Raw genomic sequence first — 20,290 nt, forward strand, 5'->3', positions numbered from 1 at the left:
TAATTAGGTAGCGCATGGAGTCACACTTAGAGCACCTCACGCTGAACATCTAAACTAGCTTTTTGGAAGATTTTAGTTCTATCCCTTCGATGCGCGTGGTTGTTCCCACCGCGCAAGGGGATATGGCTTGGAAATCTTCAACAGTTTTATACTTGGATGTTTTTTTTATGTAATTTTTAAACAATGTAATGTATTGTATTAAACATTTCACGCGCAATGAAAATCTTTGAATGTTTGCAATGGCCCGTGCTTAATTATCAATCCCCACTCGCGCGCGCCCGGCTGTTTCCGCCGCTCAGGGCCGGGTGTGACAGCGGAGGAAGGTAGTGGTGGCAAAGACATTTGAGCCGAAACACTTGAAGCAGCGGTTGTAGAAACAGATTTTCCTTAAGAGTCCATTAAACGACAAATTCGAATATAGGAATTGAATAAAGGTGGAAACTTTTGGGATTAATGCACTAATAGCCCCATGGTGGGCGCCAAATTGTTTTGGTCAAAAATCGGTTTAAGGATCAAGTAACCAAATTCGTTTGTGAGGTTTGATGCTTGTATGAATAAAATGAACAAAGTAATAATTGTGAAGGATGAACGATGACATTTATAGGAGGAAAAGCCCTTGGCAACTAGTATACCTCCGACACAAAACCTCGGGTAGTGAAAACTACACCACCAATTATATTATACTTGAAAAACGATTACAATGATTGGAACTAAGGCTGAGTGTGAGTACAATGTGTAAGTGATCTTGCTGAAAATTCTAAGTATGCTATGTGTGTTCAGCCATAATTCAAAGTTAGTGTATACAAATAGTTTACAACGGATATCAACTAACTTCCTATAATCTCGGCAACGTTCGTCCACTAATCCTTCATAGCCGTCGCTCCGTGGTAGGCGAGCTAAAAAGAATAAGTAAAAGTCTGTTCCGTGAAAATAGGATAGCCAGTAGACACATTCAAATACCTGCAAAAAAAGATAACAACATTCTCGAAGTCAACTGTTGAGGATCCTTGAACCACATAGGATCCTTAGTCCTGGCAGCAGACGTTTGTGAGCGCTAAGGATAATTGATCTTTAAGGATCAAAGATCTTGGTCCCAACATAACTTACTTGACATTGTATATGAAGAGCTTGCAGTTTCTTCACCTGAATCGACTGAAGATTCTTCACCTATGATCCTGAAAGTCCTATCGAAAGGATCCAAGCAAGAAACCTTTTCACCCTTTTGATTCCCCCAAGATCTGCAGCAAGATTTGAGAAGTTGGAAATTGCATAAAAAAATAAAATTCAAGTCAATAAACCAATAATCGAGGAATCATTTATTCTCTGGATCCACTATCCTACCCTTAAGGATCCAGCGAGTGGGTAAAGTATTCCCATTTGGGATGGAGTCCCTCCTGAGAAAGAAAAATTGGTTCTTCCAGCTTTGATCGTTGTGGGTGGTTTTGTTCACCGGAAGGGGTTGAAACGGTTCACTTTTGAACATAAACCTGCTGGAACCATGGGTAACTAGGGTGTACATGCAAGAAAGGGCTGAAATGGTGAAATCAAGATTTTTCTCTACAATCAATCGCTCGATAATGTGCAAAGTTCTCCACATCATCAGCATGGCTTGGATGTAACTCATACCAGTTAATGAAAATAAAGTCTCAGTCAGATCAAGGAAGGGATATGAGAAGCCAAGCAAGAAAGGAAGTGCAGAAAAACAGACCCAAGCGCTGGAAATATTATCGCTTCTTACTTGAGGATCATAAGGTCTAAAGACGGTTCCAGTGGGGAAATAGTGAGAAATATTCTCGATTTCCTCGTCGGTAAACTTGCAGATTTCGGAAACGGGATCTTTCAAAAGATTTGGCTTCTGAGTTCAAAAAAGATCTCTCTAGGGCTCGAACTAAAGGTGGGTTTAGAGTTTTTCTTCGGCATCGTCAAGGATTACGAGAGAAGATATAAAATAATGAAATAAAGATTCGAGAAAGTAAAGAATATACCTAAGGTTAATCACCGGAAAAAATAGTTTTAATTCGGGAGAATGGATAATTATAAGGCGCCTTTGGTCTATAAAATAGGGATAATGATGGGTCTGCAGATGACAGTCACGTCACTATCTCATCAATGGTTACAATTTGAATTTCTTGGGATAAAATATAAAAGCCATTCTCCATTCACAACCATTGGGGGCAATTGTTGGACCGAGATTATTGATCCTTGAAGATCAATTATCCTCAGCGCTCGTAAATGTTTGCTGCCAAGGCCAAGGATCCAGTATGGTTCAAGAATCCTTAACAGTTGTCTCCGAAAATGTTTTTGTCTTATTTGCAGGTATTTGAACTGTCTACCAGCTACCCTAATTTCACGGAAGGTAATTTTTACTAAGTCATTTCAACTGACTTTCTAATACGCAAGGGTTAAGAAGAAAGAGTGGAAGATCGTGGCCTAAAATGTAGCAAAGTTAGTTAATAGCCGTTTGTAATTTTTCTTATATAATTGAACTATGGCTGAAACACACACACAACACACTTAGTCTACTTGAATTCTCTGCAACTTATTATCGAATAGCTTACACATTGTACCCATTTCAGTCAAAAGTTCTTATTTTTGTAATCAATCTTTGAGTATAATACAAGCGGTAATGATAGTTTTCACTACCCGAGGTTTTTATGCCGAAGGTATACTAGTTACGAAGGGCTTTTCCTCGTATAAATCCCGTTGTTCATCATTTGCATTTATTAATTTGATCATTTCATTCATACAAGCATCAAATCTCACATACGGATTTGGTTACTTGATCCTTAAACCGATTTTTGACCAAAACAATTATTATATTAGCTAAATAATTGTTGATGAACCATATTACCCTTTCTTGCTAATCAAGAGTTTCCCCTTTGATATATATAAATATATCGAGGAGATTAATTAACATCATAACATAACCATAAACCTCACAACAAATTTCGTGACCCTCTCTCTCTCTCTTTCTCTCTCCATATTTCCGGTTTCATTGAGAACCCTAATCCCCACCACTAATATACATCCTAAAGGGGAACTCGACCAAGCTGGCAATCATGTCATCTGAATCATTCTCATCAGCTGTGACTACTCTCTCTGCTGTAACAAGTATGTTTTAGTTATAGGTTTATCATAATATTCATGTTTTCCATAACCAACGTGAAAAGGTGATCAACAGCTAGCTAGTCCAACAAAAGTTGCACCACCGCCATAATACAGTTACACCTGATTCACTTTACCACCCCTTTCTCATAGCGTATCTATATCAAACATACACCACCTCTGCCAATTATATATCAAGGCTCCTTGATCTATGACGCACCCATAAATAGCTCGACGCTTTAACTTCACCCAATACACTGTTTACATTGGGCGTCTTCCTTTCAAATATCACTTCTTTTTATTACTTTTACTTTTAAAATACGTTTTTTTTTTGTGATAAATTTAAAGACTTTTTTTTATTTTATGTTAATACGTTTTTTTTTCAGAATAGCAAGAAACATTTTTTTTATCTTCTTATTCAAAAAACATTATTATTGTTAAAAAAAATGGTCTTTTTTTCTATAAATGTTTTAATCATTTTAATGAGTTTTTTTTTCTAATAATTTTTACAGATACTATAGATTAATTTTTTTTTAAGAAATTATATTGTTTTCTATAAAATAAAAAAATAGAGTAATGTTAGGACCAGGATTCTTGATCCTTGAGGATCAGCTATTTTTGGCAATTGTTTCCAGGATTAAGGATTCTCGATGGATCAAGGATCCTTAACAGCCGACTTCAGTTATATTCTAATCTATTTTTGCAGGTTAAACACGTGCTTACCACTTTTACGGAGAGCATATTTTACCAGGTCTTCCTTGCTGTCCACTCTCTGAAATGGCCATGAAGAATTAGTAAACAAAACATGGGCGGGATAATAGCTAAATTAGTTAGTAGCTGTTGTAACCTTGCTTATTTATACTGAATCGTAGCTGATCATAACACACAACACTTTTAGCATTGAGAGTTCATAGAAAACACTTGTATTCACGATCAGCTATCATTCCACCATTTGTAACTTTTTCGAGCTCAATATAATTGGTAGTGATAGTTTTCACTACCCGAGGTTTTTATGCCGGCGGGATACTAGTTACCAAGGGCTTTTCTTCGTATAAATCTCATTGTCCAACCTTTACAATTACTACTTTTATTATTTTGTTCATACAAGCATCAATCCTTACATACGAATTTGGTTACGTGATCCTTAGAATGATTTTTTGGTATTTTTGACCAAAACAAGTAACATGAGGTTTGATCAACAATTTTGATCTTTTCACATATTAATCTCATAAACCCAAAAAAAAAATTAAAAGGTTTAATCCATTTGATTTTTTTGGGGGTAAAGGAGTATGATAAACAAAATATACATAACCTTTTTTTTATTGTTTTAAGAAAAAATATTATATGATTATTTTTTAAATACCTCTTATAAAAATTGAAAATATATATACAAGCTAGAGCAATATTATGAAATCAACTTTTTTACGTTTCTTAAAAGAAACCGTTCTTTAAAGTATTTTTTTTTTATTAAAAACAGTTTTCATTAACTTTGGAAAAATATTTATTTTTTATGTAAAGTGTGTTTAAATTTTTCTTTCATAAATAAACTATTTAAAAAAATTTCAATGGAGGAATAAGCAAGTTTTGATAAAACATTTTACAAGTGGCGTCACCGAAGTAAAGAGGGGTACGATTAAGATCATTCAGGATTTCAGGTTGATGATTTTATTTTTGGAAAAATATATTTTATAGTAGAATAATTATTAAAAAGTAAAATAAAATATTGAAGCCAACTAGCATTAATTATTATTAATATATATAAAATAAAGTAAAACAATATTTTATTTTTTCATAATTGGCAACCGGCCGCTGTATATATGTTAAGATACCACTCCGAAGTCCTTTGATGTCTTCTTCTTTTCCAACAACCATAATAATAATAATAATAATAATAATAATAATAATAATAATAATATAGCCGGATGGATGAAAAATATTTGCAACTTTTTGTTGAGGAGACCTCGTTGCCGGCGAAGATTTGGGAGCCCTTACCACACTTTTTTCAGACATGGCTCCGGAACTACACCGCCGGAACCCTACTTTACTTCATCACAAGTTTTCTTTGGAGCTTCTATTTTTATTACATCAAACACTATGTTTATCTTCCTAAAGGTACCGTACGTATGCTAGTTTTCTCATCTTCATTATTGTTATTTTTTTTTATCCTACTTTTTTTCATTAAAAATTAACATTCAATATAATCGTGTGACTAAGTCGCTCTGTATTCTCATAAACTAGGAAACTAAAAGTATCAAAAACGATGAGTATGAGCACGTGTTGATTATCTGAATAATCATTTATTCAAAATATCAAAAGGCGCAGGCTCGATCTATAATATTATATTTTAAGTTATTAATGCTGAATTTAGTTACCAAATAGTTAACTTTTAATCACGTACAATAATTATAATATCTATCTGTATATGTATATATTTGTATGTATGCGTATGCATGTCTGAATTGTCATTTATTCAAGAGTCATCAGAGTTAGAAAACCAGTTCTTCACATGGTGCTTACTTCTAAGGGTTGCAACGTGGTGGACTCATAATGCATTCGAGAATAATTTGTTTTTTCTGGAACGGCTTAGGCCACTGACCTCTTTAAATTTGGAGAGTCATGTTGTCCTATTCTGATCAGACTAGGTTTTCTTAACCGGACCCACACCATCTTTAGAGTTTGGTTTGGGCGTTCCCCCAGGAGATCATACCATCAGCTGCCACTTAATAGTCTTCGTGCCACTAAAAGAGCATAACTCTCCGGTATGACACACGGTGGGATAAAAAGCCGGGTGGGCTCGGGATTCGAACTGACAACCTCGCGAGGCCTCGATTAAATCCTTTATTGTCATAATCCAACAAAAGCGACTAATTGGGATCGAGCTTGAATTTCCATTGGAAAACCCAAGCCTCTTACCGCTAGGCCATAAGTGGGGATTTCATTCGTGAATAATTTAACAAGTATTTTCCAATTATATAGAAATGATTAAATTGAAATTGAATTAAAATATGTAAAATTAAATTTAATGAATTAATGTACATTAATAACAATAGTGGAGTTCAGTCTGGACACACGGAAGTTAAACGTGAAGATATTTATTTATTAGTCAACCAACCGCTTATTTGATATAGCAAACTGAAAAGCATTGATTATATCGAAATAGAAGGCAAGCGATAATAAGCTATTTATTTTTGAATTATAAAACTTAATCTTTTAAAATTTAAATTGACTGATCTTGAAGTCATAGCATTACTATGCATGACCCATTGAATTCGGTTAAGTAATTCTACAGCTTCAGGTGCGAGGAAATGTCAAAAAGCAAAAGGAATACATACATGTTGTTTGTCATGACACGCCTTCTTGTGTTAAATCACCTTGTATGAAACAGTTTGACCGACTGCGAAAACACTGCTTTCTAAACCCATAAAAGGAGACTCTTTTTAGATCCATGTTATTTATTTCACTGAAAAATAGATATACCGAAGAAAATATAAAAATTAAAAACAAAGAATAAACAAATGACCTTTTTAAGGTCAGTTTTGTCATATAAATTATGATAGCAATGAAGTTTAGTTGTGCAATAATTTAAGCAGGTACTAGTAATAATAAGAAAATTGGATTTTAATAATCCAAACTATTACCATTGGTCACTAATAATCTCAACTCACAACGTAACCGGTATTAATTCCAACTTTCAGTTTTGTTACTGATAATAGTCCCTGTCTAACAATTAATTAACTCTGTTAGTTTTTCTATTTAAAATATGTAAAATGACCAACCTTTAAAAACTAAATTAAAAGATATGGATGATTCAAAATCTTAAATACTAAATGTAAACACTGATCATCTCGTCACGTACACACATCCCACCACCATCTCCGACGATGGTGTGTCTTCCGCCAATCAGAGGAAGAAATCGCCAGCTGCCTTTCATGATCTTAACTACCGAATCGTCAAACCCCCTTGCGTAGCATTAGCATATTTGAATTGGGTTGTTGTGGATCGCAGAAAAATGGAGAGGAGACAAGGGGTGAAACGAGTAGATCTTAATAACGGGTACGAGGGGGTATCTGAAGTCTTAACCAAGCAGATCTTAAACACCGCTTCAACTCGTTAGACTATCAACCAAGTAGATTTGAATCGGATCGCCGGAGAAAAAAAAGGAGAAGATGAGGGGGTGAAATAAGTGGATCTTAACTGAGATGGCTTACGGAGACGACAAATGAGATGAATTGAGCATATTCGAAACGCCACAGCCTACAAGCATGATGGTCGTGATGAACAAAGATGATGGTGGTCGGCCAGAAATAGAGGCTGACGAATTGGTTCGTGTTGCATAACAAAAACAAAAACGTGTAAGTGTAAGGAGGTGGTAGTAGTGGCCTGAGTTGATAAAGACGATGGTTGGTAGTGGTCGGAGATGGTGAATGTGACGGTTGACAGCGATGTGGCAGGGACGACGAAGATTTGGGTGGTGGCTGTTTTTTTTCCTAATATTTTGTTTTCTAAATATAAGGGCATTTTAGTAATATTGAATTCTTTTTTATTGTTAGTGAGGGTATTTCGGTCATTTCATACCAACTTAAAAGAAAATAACTAACAGAGAACTATTTGTTAGACTGGGACTATTATTGTTAATAACACTGAAAGTTGGAATTAACACTAATTACATTGTTAGTTGGGATTATTAGTGGCCAACGGATAATAGTTTGGATCATTAAAATTCAATTTTCCTAATAATAATAATAATAAGGGTTAGGTTCAAATAAGAAGTTTGATTTTTCTAAGAAGGCTAAGAAGGAGGGTATTTTAACACTTAAATATCAAAACCCACTTATTTTAATAAAAACCCAATTACATCTTCACTCATCTCCTACAACCACTATTACTCCACCACCCACCGTCACCACAACCGTCATCCACCGCCACCACCTCACCGGAAAAGTCCGAAAAAACACAATGGAAAACACTATGAAAGAAAAAACACAATAATAAAAACACAATTGTATGACACAATGTAAAACTACAATGGAAAAAACACAATGAAAAAAAAAACACAATGAAAAATACTATTATATAACACAATTTGTAAAAAACCCACGAATTTTTTTTAATTTTTATATTACAATATGGTACTCATATAAAAGATAAAAAGACACTCGTTATTATGGTGAATTTGTTTTTCAATAAAAACGTCGTATAGGGAATTTGGCATGTGTCTTGCATGTGGAGAGAGAAAGTCAATAAATGTGTTATTCCTTTTATGCCCTTTACCTTGTGTTCACACTTGATTTCACCCTAAACTAATCTCAACCATCCATTTTTAAAATCATTGGACAAGATTACTTCTTATCCTTCCTACAAAAACTATACTTCCTATTATAACCTAACCCATAATAATAATAATAATATACCTATTCTAATAAAGTAAAATAATTATGGACACATGTCACTTGGAGATTAATTTCTAGCCAAAATTTCCCGCTCAAACTTTTTCTTTTATTTTTAATGAAAACATATTTATGGCAATGGAATCAAAACATATCAACCAATTCTTAATCAGATAAATAATTATCTAAATTATATGGATTAAGAATATTCAAATATTTATGTCAATATAGTCAAAATATTTATATTTTTATTGAAATAAGATCTATAATTTTTTTATTAAATCAATTTAAATACACTTTTGAGTGTAAGAGATGAAATGTTGTAAAAATTCAATAAATGATATTTATAAGTTTAAGATGTTAAAGACATGCATAAACTATGAATCAATGCCAAATTTATTCTCACATGTTCATTCAACCTCCATGTATCCATGGGGGTGTCATCAATCTCTTTTGAAACTGTAATACCAAAAAATGTTTTATTCATGCTAATTTTATTAATAGGAGTGTTCTTCGGGTTTGGGTTTTTCGGGTCTGGTTCTTCGGGTTTCAAAGTTTTAAATCTTGGCCCGAAACTCAACCTAAATCTCTCACAGGTAATTTGAGTTCTGGTGTTTTTTGGGTTGGGTTAATTGGGTTTCAAGTATCCTAGAAAACAAAAACTATTTTAAACACTACGATGTTAAAATTGAAAACACATATTCTTCTTTGCTCGTAACATAAATGACCAAATAATAAAGAAATATAGCTTGATAAAAAAATTCAATAGAAGAGTAAAACAAACTCCAAGCATAATCGTCTTCAGTCAATTGTGTTTTGGTTGTTTAATTACGGTTACCATTAGTCACAAATGTAAATTATAAATTAATAATAAGCATTCGATCTATAAAAGGTGGAATGACAATAGTTGATTAAGACCAGATTTTGATAACTTTAGTGGCTAAGGCTTAGCTTATTATACCTAAAATTATATTTGGCTTATAACTTAAAGTTTATTCGGGTTGACCGAAACCGTTAAATTAGACCCAAGAACCAATCTGAATTACTTCGGTTGGGGTTAGTCTTTTCTCGGGTCCGGATTTTTTGGGTCGGGTTAGTTTAGGGTTCAGTTACGTGTTTTCTCGGGTTGGGTTTTGGGTAAAACCGAGAACCCTAATTTTATATATGATGCTATTTTTATGTCATTAATAATGAAACATTTTATCATCTCTTGTTATAATTCACTATTTCATTAAAAAAATTTACAACTTATAAAATTACCAGATGCATCTTTTATGTTTTCGTGATTATGAAGAAATTGTGTAAGAATATACCACGTATTCGTATGAATTGACCATTAGAAAATATAATTTCAACTTATAAAACTATTTAATTTGATAAATATAGGTTTAAAAAAACAATTAGTTATTTAATGTGTATATTTTAAGCATCATGTACATTACATGGGTTCTCAAGCTAATAATAATAATAATAATAATAATAGAGCTCGTTTTGGCACTTTCAATCACTTTTTCTAGCGCTATGTCCCATGTGCATTAGATAACACGTAAAAGTGTTAGACGCATACTAAGAGTCGTGAAAGCTATTGGTGGAAATAGAGGTGCAAAAAAACCCGACTTCGAACCCGACCCTACCCGTAGGATACGGACAAGGTACGACTTTCAATGCTAAAACCCGAACCCGAACCCGAACCCGTATCCGATAATACCTGAAACCCGGTTCTAGTTATACCCGAAACCCGAAACCTGGTTCTACTTATACCCGAAACCCAGGTTTTTTGCACACCCGAACCAGGTTTTTTGCATACCTGAACTAGATGTTTTTGCATACCCGGATATTAGTGTCTGTGTGGCACTTGGCAGTGGTTGTGTGGCTACCCACAAATCTATAGTCGTTGGATCTTTTTTGAAACGGATATTTGATATAAATACTTATTTAGAGAAGTGCCTTTGGATATAACAACAATTTAAAACAAATAAAATATATGTTTTTTATATCATTGTTTTGTTGTTTACATACGTATGAATGAACTTTGAAGTTTGTATGCAAAAAATGGAGTTAGAATAACAAAAAACGAAGCAGGCCTGTTAACAGATGAACGCTGCAGAAAAATAGATTTTTTTAATATCCGAAAATATGGTATTCAAATAACCGGGTATTGAAGACTCGGTTCAATACCCGACCCAGACCTGGTACATTGGGTATGGTTTTTCAAGCCCGGACCCGAACCTGACCCCGACCCGGATATTACTAATACCCGATTTTCTAATATCCGATCATACCCTAACTTAGTTTCATACCCAACCTGGGTTTTTATAACACCCGATTTGTGCACCTCTTAGGTGGAAATACCGGCCCGACATCCTCAACTCCAGGTGATCGTATCATCCCTCCAATCGTTCCAGGTTTGTGATCCTATGTAACACCCGTAATTAATTATCTTTTCTGGATTTTGTTCTTGATCTAATAGCAGGACACGAAGATCAGTCAGTCACATGTTTTTTTTCTTCTTCTTTTAAAGCTCACAGAACCAAATCATTTACATGCCCTAACCCTTAGCCCTCAATTCTTCCGGTAATTTTTGACTTTGACCATTTAGTTATATAATCATGTTATTTATGTGTTTTCAGGTGGTTTTTGAGGAATTGTTTGCCTATTTTGTCTACTGACATGAATTTCAACGATGACCTGTTGCGGATGTTTGTTCTTCATGAATTAAGTTTCTTGGTAAGTATGATTTATCTTTTTTTTATTTCTTAATCTTTAATATTAATGCTTGCTTGCGAGTTTAGATTAGTTCATAGGGATTTGCTTTTTCTGTGACATTAGAGTTCATATGTAGTTTTGATTTTTTATTTATGTTTTAACGGGCCAAAATTGAAATCAAACTGATAAGAAAGAGCCTATTGATGTGTTTGCTGGTGGTTAATTCTAATTTTTCGATTTCTTAGACTCGTTTCGGTTGGGATTCAGGTTTTTAGCTTCGCTTCGGTTTCATTTTATTTGGTTTTTGGATTCGTGTTTTCTGATTTCGGTCGGTTTGTTTTAAGTTTTTGATTTCGGTTCAGCCTTTATAGTTTCATTACACTTCAGTTTCAATTTCTTGGTTGTTTTTTGTTATGGTTCGGGTTTTCTATTATTTTGGTTTTTCCAAATTTAGATTTGGGTTTTTTGTTTCTTTTCGTTTTGGTTTCAGCTTGCTAAGTTTTTTTATCTCGTCTGTGGATTTAGGTTTTCGATTTTAGTCAGGATTCAGTTTATTCAATTTTTTTATGTCGGTTCATTTTCTTAGATTCGTTTCGGTTCGGTGGTCATTTTATTTCGTTTTTGGTTACGTTTTTAAGTTTCATTTCACTCAGGTTTTAATTTATCTAAATTTTGGATTCAGGTTCTTTGGTTTCTGGATTCGTGTTTTTCTGTTTTCGGTTTGTTTTTTTTTAAGCTTTTGATTTCGGTTCAGCCTTTTTTGTTTCATTACACTTCACTTTCAATGGATTCGTGTTTTTAGTTTTAGCTTGGTTTCAGGTTACTCACTTTATGATTTCGGTTCGTTTTTTTATTCAGTTTTTTTATGTCGGTTCTTTTTCTTAGATTCGTTTCGGTTCGGTGGTAATTTTATTTCGTTTTTGGTACTTCAGTTTCAATTTATTTGTTGTTTTTTTGTTATGGTTTGGGTTTTCTATTATTTTGGTTTTAAAGATTTAGAATTGGGTTTTTGTTTCTTTACGTTTCGGTTTCAGTTTGCTAAGTTTTTTATTTTTTCTATGGATTTAAGTTTGTTTTAGTCAGGATTTAGTTTATTCGATTTTTTTATGTCGGTTCGTTTTCTTAGATTCATTTCAGTTCGGTGGTCATTTTATTTCGTTTTTGGTTGCGTTTTTAAGTTTCATTTCACTCAGGTTTTAACTTATCCAAATTTTGGATTTAGGTTTTTAGTTTCGGTTCAGTTTCATGGTTTATGGATTCGTGCTTTTAGTTTTAGTTTGGTTTCAGGTTATTCGGTTTCTGATATCGGTCAGTTTTTTTAAAGTTTTTGATTTCAGTTCAGCCTTTTTAGTTTCATTACACTTCAGTTTCAATTATTTGTTGTTTTTTTTGTTATGGTTCGGGTTTTCTATTATTTTGGTTTTTTCAGATTTACAATTTGGTTTTTTACCTTTACTTATCATGTAAATTAAGTGTGTTGCTATTAGTTGCAGCTAACGGTCTCCTCAGTCTCAGGCACAAGACAATGCAGTTGCAGTTAACAGTCTCCTCGGTCATACAAGTTGTGGTTGAAAATGCCACCTTCGGTAATACCTACTATTTTGAATATTATTCTTGCAAGTTTTCTTATGGTTCTGTTAAAAAATAAAACCAAAAAGAAACAAAAAAACTTAAGAAAGTCAATACCAAAATGAAAACAAAAACTGAATAAAAAACTTAGCCAACTGAAACTGAAACAAAAAGAAACAAAAAACCAAATTCTAAATAAGAAAAAGTTGAAACTGTAACGAATCAAAATACCAAAATAATAGAAAACCCGAACTAAGATAATACCAACACTGAAACAAAACAACCAAATAAACTCAACTCAAACTGAACAAAACTAATAAACCGAAAACGAACTGAAACCAAAAGCTGAATACACTGAAACCAAAATAAAACTAAAAATGGAATAATTTGAAACTAAGCTGAAACGACCCGAAATTAAAAACTGAATAAACTAAAACCGGACAAATGCTAGAAACCCGAATCTAGAAACAGAATAAAATGCAACCGAAATGAAGCTAAAAACTTGAATCCAAAATTTGAATAAATTGAAACTAGACTTAGACAAAACTTTAAAACCCAAATAGAAACAAATCCGACATGAAAAAAATCGAAACCGAAACGAAATGAAAAACAAAACCATAACAAAAAACAATAAATAAATTGAAACTGAAGTCTAATGAAACTAAAAACGCTGAACCGAAATAAAAAACTTTAAAAAACCGAACCAAAATCAAAAACTGAATAACCTGAATCCAAACTAAAACTAAAACCACGAATCCAAAAACAAAATAAAATGAAACCGAACCGAAACTAAAACCTGAATCCAAAATTTATCTTAATAAACTGAAACCAAAATGAAACTAAAAACTAAATAATTTGAAACTAACCTGAAACAAAACAAAATTAAAATCTGAATAACCTAAAACCGAACTTATGTTAGAAACCCGAATCTAGAAACAGAATAAAATTAAATAGACCGAAATAACCCTACCACCATAATTGTTATTCTGATCACTTGCAAATATATACAAAACATATTTCATGGTATCGACTGCAGCGATGGCAAGAGTATCCAATCGTCTTTGTTGATTAAGTGCATCAACAATTTTGAAAAAACTTGTAAGGAAAAATAATTATATTTGAGAAAATTTATAAACATAATTACCATTTTCTACACCTTTTGGGTTAAAACCGAAATGGACAAGTAGAAACACAGAATTGACTATTGAGCATTATATTGAACATGTATCCAAATTAGGGTATCCTTTCGTTTTATTGAAGTCTATATATACTTAATGCCCCTTTTGTTGTAGGGTATCCTTTCATTTTATTATTTTTCTCCACATTGTACTCTGTATATTGTGGTACTATTTGGGTGAATCTTTGTGTCATTTAGTTCTGCAAAACAACTAACAGATTTTGGTGAAATATTGAATTACTACAATCTTTATCTTTTCTAATTATCCAAATCAGTGGTATTTTTTAATGAGAATTTACTTTGGTGATCTAATGTTTACTGTTTTATTATTTATACCTAAAAAAGTCAACAACTTTGTTTTGAATTTGATCAATCTCTCTCATCTTAATTGTGATGTTCTTGATCAAAGACCTGATCTTGCAAGTCATTTTCCTTTTATAATTTAAATCAATAAGAAGGGGTAAATGTTTGTATTTTAATGTTGAGTTTGTATAATAACTTTTATTTTTCTGCAGTTTTTATCAATGAAACTAGCCATGGTGAGCCCTGAAATCAACGTTGACATTGACCGCCTTGTGCTTAAAGAGGTAACTTAATATCACAAAATGCAACAAATAAGTAGTACATAATGGATTTTTTTTAAAAACTTAATATATGTGTAGATGCTTCATTCACAGCCCAGCACTTCGAATCCGGCTTATGGATTTGGCCCTTCATGAAGCCCTTCTCATTCTTATCCACATGGGAGCTTGCCTGGTATTCCAACTATAACTACAACAATGCATCTTGTCCATCCCCAGGTACTAACATTAATAGATACTATTTATATCATTATAATCAGTTAAGCAGCTTACTTTCAGTTATTCAGTTGGAAAGAAAATAATTATTTCCTTAACTTTACAAGATTACAATTTCCTGACGACATTTTGTAATATTACAGCCTGTATGGGATAATGATCTTCACAACCTTCTCCAAATGGGATTTGATGCTAACTAGGGCATTACTAATCTTGGATCGAATGGTAATTGCTTTATAAATCTTTCAAATGCCACTAGCAAAAATATATATGATCATTGATCATGAATTATGTATTATTCTCTAACCACGGGTTGCATTTTGTGTTTAGCAGGACCAGCAAAGATGAATTTTTAGAAACTCGGATAGTGATGAAGTGATTTGACTTTTCTTCTAACAAAAACTTTTGATGAACTGGAAGATGGAAATGAATTAAAAAAAACAAAAACAAAAAAACAAGTCAAGTTTTTAGAAGACAAGTTGTATAGGTTATCCCAACTCCTAACTGTTTGTTCTTCAAGTTTCAAAAGAAGATGACTCGTTAAATTTTACCGTTCAATTTTACAAACCATGTACATTTATATGGGTATAACAAATGGACTTGGTTTGAGTAACGAGTTTCGCATGATGTTCAATGAGGTTTTTATCGCGTTAAACAGTTCAAATGAAAAACATAGCCTCAAAGAGTGTAGCGAGTACTCGGCCTTATACTTCTGTAACATTGCATATGATGTAAAGATAAAATTATTGCCGTCTGGTAAAACCATATAATTCACAATGCGACTACAATAAACCATATGCACATGCGACAACCTATTACACACCACGCTAAACACTACAAACAAACATAGGGTGATGATATTCGCAAAACCGCAGCAACGCGCGGGTACTTATGCTAGTATAGTAAAAGAGACTTTTGGTGTCAAAACATTGAAGTAGGTTCCAGAAGTTTTATATATACAACAAACTACTTCTGGTCCATTGGCTTTGATTAAGTTCTTAAATTATCTTTCCTTGTCTTTCTCCTGGGTTCAAGTCTTGGCTAAGACAAAATACGTTCTTCAGTTGTTTTTTTCATTTGTTATGATCAAACTGTTTTAATGGGCGCCAGCAAATTTTTTTTTTTTTGGGTTTTGTTTTGTTTTTTAGTTTTGATAGGCCATTTTGTTTTGTTTTCTTTTTTCTACGTAACGCTAACTAACCGAACTCTTTTGTTTTAGTTTCGGTACCGTAATGAATGTGACGGAACCGACTGAAACGTAACGTTAACCGACCGAACTATTTCGTTTTACTTTCGGTGTCTTTATGAATGTGACGGAACCGACCAAATTTGCATAGACTCACCGCCTCAACTCCTGACTTTGACCAACGTCACCCAATTGGTTCACCTCAATTTATATCTATTTTTTTTAGTTATGGTACCGTAACAAACATCATGAAAATCGACCAAATTCACGTAGACTCACCCGCCTCAACGCCCGAGACCGACATTGCTCGGGTTTTACCAACATCCAATTTTACCGACTGACACAACCTTATAGGCCCGCATCAATATTTATATTGTTTGTGTTTTTGTGTTTGTTTTCGTTTGTCACCGTAACAAATATAACTAAAAGCGTAATGAATATGACGGAAATTGACCAATTTTGCATAGACTCATTGCCTGACCATGACCAACGTCTGGGTTTCATCGACCGACGCCATCTCATTAGCTCACCTCAATTTATATATATATATATATATATATATATATATGTTTGTTTTACTTATTGTACCGTAACGAACATAACCAAACAAACATTTTTTAGTTCTGGTACCGTAACGAACATAATGGAAATCGACCAAATTTACATAGACTCACCCGTCTCAACGCCCGGGACCGACATTGCTCGGGTTTTACCAATACCTGATTTTACCAACTGACACCACCTTATTGGCCTGCCTCAATATTTATATTGTTTGTGTTTCTTTGTTTGCTTTTGTTCCGTCACCGTAGCAAATGTAACCAAAAGCATAATGAACATGACGGAAACCGACCAAATTTGCATAGACTCACCGCCTCAATGCATGGGACCGATAACCCTTGAGTTTTACCAACGTCAGAGTTTTACCTACCGACATCACCCCATTGGCCCTCTTCGTTTTTATATTTTTTTTGTTTTTGTTTTTGTTTAGGTTCTGGTAGTGTAATGAATGTAACCGAAACTGACCAAATTCAAGTCGAGTTAATGCCTCAACTCCCGAAACCCGCACAACGTGGGGGTAAATTGTAACACCCCGACCGATGGCGGATTATACATCGGGGCGCCACGTATTGTTTCATTACTCGCGACACTATTTGGGTGTCAATATTTAATAAATACATTTTATCGCGCAAGCGCAGAACAAGACATAAAGTAACATAAAGCAACATATTATAACTCAAAATATTCAAACAACATTAACTTGTCTTGATACATTTTAAACTAGGTCCAAAGTAAAGAAAACATCCTACGCGTCCTTGAGTTCCAAAAGCAGCTACAGCAAACCTGAACATGTGTTAAAATAAAACGTCAACACTTGCGTGTCGGTGAGAAATCAAGTTTAATAGATACAAATAGATAATAATAATCATTGCGCGCAACATGTGTATATCTGGTGTTTAGCAAGGGTGTAATCAGATTGTGATCAAGCCTAAGATCATAGCTCATAGTTCAATCCGTGCTCCCAATTGAGCACAAAAACAAGAAAACTGTGCAAGTGTAAACAAAAGAGAAATCATAAACGATAGTTCTCCCGCGTTCATCTAATGGATCCATGAAAACTGCGGAATAGGCCGACAAGACGGTTGATGATCCACACATACAAATAAACAGCCAAGTAAACGTCCATAACACATGGGATACTGTTCGACGAAAGCTTATAAACAAGTTTAAGACTCAAGTTTGTACGAACACATGAACATCCCAAAGCATTAAAAATAAAAAGGGATTAGGTACGAGATTACTCACTTGTAAACGGTAAGATGAAAGATAATGCAAGAACCAACTTTTAAACAAGCAAAGTTAACCTATAAATAAGAAGTTATTGGTTTAACGATTGGTTTTAGTGTCTTGATTATATGTAACCATATGTAATATGTATCGATTTACTTAAACAATTAATATATATAATATATTACCGGGATTTCTGGGCAGCACGAAGAGAAGACGAAGGCAAAGAGAGGAGGCGGCTGAGGAACTAGGGCAGAGAGCAAAGGGAGGGAGATTTTTGGGGAGAGTTAAAGTGTTGTGTGTGTAGTGTTAATTATCAAGAAAATAGTATTATATATAGGGAAACCCTAGGGAACACAATCCCTTAAAAAGAGGAAAAGATCTGCAACAATTCAGGCAAAAGATATCAAAAGACAAAAGATTCCAAAAGCAAAAGATATCAAAAGATATGGCAGCAGGGGAACAGGAAAAAGGCTGACAGGTTACAGAATAAAGCATGGGAGGTGTCAGATAAAACACTGTTTAAGGCATGCAAAAGAAGATTTCAAAAGATTATGTCAGTCACTTTTTCTGCCAACCAAAGGGGTTGGTGCGCATGCTGCGCCGAAAGTGACTATTCAGACAGAAGATAAGGTATCACAAAAGTAAACGGGCTGGATTAAACTGGAGAAAAGACTTAAAAGTCTAGCGCGAGAAGGCTGAGTGCGCGAGCGCGAAGGCAGACACAGACAAACCTTAGCGCGCTGCGGGAAGAACCACAAATCCTTAGCGCGCCGCGGGACGAACTACCATCCTTAGCGCGCCGCGGGAAGAATTACAATCCTTAGCGCGTCGCGGGAAGAACATAAATCCTTAGCGCGTCGCGGGAAGAACTAAAATCCTTAGCGAGATGCGGGGACAGTTCGCCTCGCGTATCGCAGGAACAGCTGGTCTTCACGCAGGCTTCCTTGTAAGGAGTCTGGCGCGTGGAGCTGCGCAGACATCCTTAGGCGGGAAGAACCAAAGGACAAGCAAAGAGTTAAGAGAAAAAGGGTTTCAAGGCGTAAAGGTTAAGCAAAGGGGCGGGACGGCGACAAGAGAGAAAGAAGCGGGACGGCGACAAGAGAGAAAGAGGGAAGGGGGGAAGGAAATTATTACTAGTAATATATATATATTTATTTTAATTTACTAAATGTTAAATTTATAAAGATTAATAAATAAACTTAAATCATAAAAAGAATCGGATCAGAAAACGGGTACCTGGGTCGGGTCGGATAGGGCAGTTGTCACAGTCTCCCCTACTTTAAGAAATTTCGTCCCGAAATTTATCTCGAAGTAGGTTGCGCAGAGAAAAGGTGCGGGTACTTGATCTTCATCTGATCTTCCCTTTCCCAAGTGAACTCGGCTCCGCGCTTGGACTGCCAACGAACTTTAACAATAGGGATGCGACTGCGCTTGGTTTTCTTCACCTCGCGATCCATAATCTCAACAGGCTTCTCAACAAAATGCATAGACTCATCAACTTGAACTTCATCAAGTGGTATGTGGAGGTTCTCGTCAGCTAAACATTTCTTGAGATTGGATACATGGAAAGTTGGATGCACATTACTGAGCGCGGGCGGCAGGTCTAGTTTGTAGGCAACTTTTCCCACCCTCGCAAGAATCTTGAATGGACCAACATAACGAGGCGCAAGTTTACCTTTCTTCCCAAAGCGGACAACACCCTTCCAGGGCGACACTTTGAGGAGAACAAGATCACCAACTAGAAATTCAAGAGGCTTTCGCCTGCGATCTGCGTAACTCTTCTGTCGGCTTCTGGCAGTCAGCAGATGATCACGGATCTTGGCGATTTTATCGGTTGTCTCTTGAACTAGTTCGGGTCCTGTGAGTTGAACATCACCCACTTCGTTCCAACAAATCGGTGAACGGCACTTTCGACCGTAAAGTGCTTCAAATGGGGCCATACCGATGCTGGAATGATAGCTGTTATTATAAGAGAACTCGACCAGAGGTAGGTGTGAATCCCAATTACCTCCAAAATCAAGAACACAAGATCGAAGCATATCCTCAAGGGTTTGGATGGTTCGCTCAGACTGTCCGTCCGTCTGAGGATGATATGCAGTACTCATGTCCAAACGAGTTCCTAACGCAGATTGGAGAGATTTCCAAAAGCGAGATATAAATCGGCCATCGCGATCGGATATGATGCTCAACGGAGTACCATGACGGCAGACAATTTCTTTAACATAAAGCTGCGCAAGTTGTTCAACACGGTAGGTTTCACGAATGGGCAGGAAGTGGGCAGACTTGGTCAATCGATCCACTATTACCCAAATGCTATCATGTTTGCTTGCGGTCAAGGGTAACTTGGTGATAAAGTCCATTGCTATACTTTCCCATTTCCACGTAGGAATTTCAGGTTGTTCGAGCAAACCAGATGGGCGTTGATGTTCAGCTTTTACCTTAGAACAAGTTAGGCATTTAGCTACAAACACAGCAATATCCTTTTTCATACCAGGCCACCAATAAGAAAGGCGCAAATCTTAGTACATTTTGTCAGCACCAGGATGAACAGAGTATCGAGATTTGTGCGCTTCAC

The 20,290-nt window shown here is 35.0% G+C and overlaps 1 pseudogene across 1 annotated transcript in view; it reads left to right on the forward strand.

Moving 5' to 3' along the window:
* The first annotated feature begins 5,027 nt into the window (after positions 1-5,027).
* The window catches only part of LOC143625614 (delta(7)-sterol-C5(6)-desaturase-like), a 40,256-nt pseudogene continuing 24,993 nt past the window's right edge, over positions 5,028-20,290 (forward strand). The window contains exon 1 of the transcript XR_013152305.1: positions 5,028-5,217. The product of XR_013152305.1 is annotated as a delta(7)-sterol-C5(6)-desaturase-like (transcript). The remainder of the gene's footprint in view (positions 5,218-20,290) is intronic.

The sequence above is a fragment of the Bidens hawaiensis genome, unplaced genomic scaffold, assembly GCF_021521415.1.
Source record: "Bidens hawaiensis isolate Kalapana, Puna unplaced genomic scaffold, B.hawaiensis_p1.1 tig00004151_1, whole genome shotgun sequence".
Lineage (NCBI taxonomy): Eukaryota > Viridiplantae > Streptophyta > Magnoliopsida > Asterales > Asteraceae > Bidens > Bidens hawaiensis.